Below are 3,174 nucleotides of genomic sequence, written 5' to 3'. Positions count from 1 at the left end.
TAGGCATCCTAGTTCATTTTTATTGTACGTTTTTGTGTTCAGTTAAGGAGCATTCTACATGGAAAAATGGAAATACACTATTACATGCTGATACATTTGTTATTTCAATTACAGTGTAGCTTACCACAAAGATATTCTGGCAGAAAGTATTTCAGTGCTGAGATAGCCTCAATATTCAGAAAGATAAATAGGAGGAAATATTTTGTACTATTCGAATCTATATTTAAATAAAATGGAAAATAATAAGGTTCTTAGAATTATAGTATAATAAAATCCTTTTTAAAAATATCACATGGGGTGGGGAAGTTTGGCCAAGCTTGCCGGGGCGGGCCAAGTCACCCCCCACCTCTCTGGCCAGGCGCACCTATGGCCTTTCTCAGGTGACTCATCGCACCAATTCTCTCTGCAGGCTGAGGTGACACCTATGATCCATTTGGCAACCTTCTTAGCCTGGTGGCAGAACATTCGGTCAGAATTTGAGCATTCCACTCTTGAGAAATAACGAAAGGAGCTACAGGTGCTCATTGGAGAATTAAAAGATCAAGATAAAGAACTCAATGATATCTTTGCTATACATCAAAGAAAACTTCTTTCAAGGGAAGAGGATTTGCAGAAAGTTTTGACTTTGGAGGAACATTGCAGCAAATTAGAACTATATAAAAGAACTGAAATAATCAATCACTCATGAAGAAGGTAAAAGTCTTTGAGTTCAATCAAACTGAATGTCAAACGGTCTTTCAGAAGACTCAACTGCAGCTTCAGAAAATGGCTCAAAAGGCAGCACATTCTTCCCTTCTCTCTGAAGACCATGAGTAGAGAGAGAAACAAGGAAAGATGAGTTACTTGGATATTGCCAAGTCAAAACAAGAATGTACAAATTCAGAACTGCATAATTTGAGACAGATTTATGTAAAACAACAGAGTGATCTGCAGTTTTTTAGTTTCAATGTGGAAAATTCTCAGTAATTAATACAAATATATACTTCAAAGATTGAGGAATTGAAGGCCCTGTCATCCAGTAGAGACATATGTTTATCAGACCTTGACAATAACCACCTAAAAGTTGATGCTAAGAGGGAGAAAAATCAGAAGTCACTGGTTAAGGACCCAAAATCTGAGACCACATTGGCTCAGCAAAATAGGCCAGACAAGATTTCTTGTGAGGTATGCAAAGGGAAGAAACTACAGATTAATACTGAATTGGGAAAATGTATAATTGTTTTCTCATCTTTATTTACAAATACTTAATGGAGAAATAAAAGTCTTGGTCTCTGGGTGGAAAAATCCAGAGTGCACCAAAAAAAAAAAAAACCAAACAAAATCACAATGTGCAAGATCCAAGAAACATCACCAAAAGGTGGTGGAATTAGGTTTCAGAATGAAGAGAAGCAGCTCTCGGACACTTCCACATCTTTACCTGATGTAAAGCAGTGGCATGATGTCAATGTTTACCTAGGCCTGGCCAACTGATTCAACTGATTCAAAGCCACCTGAAAAGATGAATGGGGACTGTCATGACCTGATGGAAAGTTTTGAGATTTCATGTGGCCCCAGGAATGAAGGATGTCAGAGTGACAGAGACTCTTGTGAATCCAAGTGCTGCTACTCGAGTAACTTCATAATCGAAGCCCCAGGTCACATGTCTGATATGGAATGTATGAGTATTTTCAATCCTTCTAAAATGCTAAGAATTACTCACCATAAATCTGTGTGCACTTGTTCAGGAAGTGTCAGTGCAACAAAATATAACTCCTCAACAAGTAAGCTAATCTCCATCCAGCATTCCCACTGTTTGAGTTCTCCAAAGTCTGTCCTAAGAAAGGATGAGACAGAGGCCCCTCCTGATAAAAATAATTTCTCCAAGGGTTTGTTAATCAACAAAGATGCAGCATTTTCCAGCAAAAAGGAAGACTTCTCACCCACAAATAAGCTTTAGTGGTTGCTGGCAGAATCTCAGCAGATGGTCACTGATCTGGATCTGAGCACAACAGCAGTTCCTGAAGTAACTTAGAACTTTGAGTCAGATCAAAAGAATACCTTTGTCAGTCATTAAAAAATACAAAGTCAACTTGAGTATTCATTGTTATCTTGGCGCCAGATTTCTCATCTATATGGAGGGCAGAAAGCAGACATCAATGTGACTTCACCTTAGAACAAGAGAGGACTGTGATCCTTTACAGGTCGCATTTAACACCAAAGCAGAGCAGAAGCTAAAAGTTTATTTTTTTTAAACATCTGTTGTTTTCAGTTAACCATTTTTATGTCTAATAAATATTTCCATTTGTAAGCAGTGAGGCCTTATTTTATGTACACATATTTGCAATTGTGCTAAGAAGGAAAAAGGCCTCTGTAAAGGTACAGACTGCAGCTGGGCACTGGAGACTCTTCACATGGGGGATTAGGTGAGTGCCTGCATGTAGATGCCAACTTACCACTTGATTTCCTAAACCATGGGCATCAGAGTCAGCTGCAGATATTTGAGGGATAATTTTCTCTTCTCATACAATTTTAACGTTGGGCTTTGCTGTGTTAACAGACATGAGATGATATGATATAAAATGTTTTTAAGGGAAATGTCACCTTGGTGGCTGACAGGTGAGGTCCATCTGTCTTAAGACAGCAGAGCCCCATCTTGTCTGGGTCCATAACTCAAACAAAAGCTTGCTGGAAAACCAAGTTTCATATGAACATTTTTTTTATATTAAAGACTAAAACTCTTCTATTTTAGCTTGTAAATTTTATGTTTTAAAGAATACACTGTATGCTCTGTGTCCCTTCTAAGAAAATTGATCAGCTTCAGTTAATAAAAACTATTTTTAATACTAAAAGAAAAAAATCACATGGTTCAAAACTTGTAGATATTTCAATTTAATGTGTCAAAATATCATTTTATTTTTTTATTGGGTACTGGGGATTGAACTCAGGAGAACTCGACCACTGAGCCACATCCTCATCCCTATTTTGTAAATTTTATTTAGAGACAGGGTCTTACTGAGTTACTTAGTGCTTCACTTTTGATGAGGCTGAGTTTGAACTCATGATCCTCCTGCCTCAACCTCTCCAGCCACTGGGATTACATGTGTGTGACACTGCATTCTGAAACATTTTTAATTTTATTTACTGCTATTATCAACATTGAGTAGTTCTTCTTCCCTTGTGTGGCATATTATTTCT

At 37.6% G+C, this 3,174-nt stretch overlaps 1 pseudogene; it reads left to right on the top strand.

Moving 5' to 3' along the window:
- The first annotated feature begins 352 nt into the window (after positions 1-352).
- Positions 353-2,202, top strand: LOC107152470 (annotated as a pseudogene).
- The last annotated feature ends 972 nt before the right edge of the window (positions 2,203-3,174 follow it).

This window comes from Marmota marmota, unplaced genomic scaffold (genome assembly GCF_001458135.2).
Source record: "Marmota marmota marmota unplaced genomic scaffold, marMar, whole genome shotgun sequence".
Taxonomy (NCBI): Eukaryota; Metazoa; Chordata; class Mammalia; order Rodentia; family Sciuridae; genus Marmota; species Marmota marmota.
Note: the sequence above shows the minus strand (reverse complement) of the source record. Positions and strands in the feature narration are given on the sequence as shown.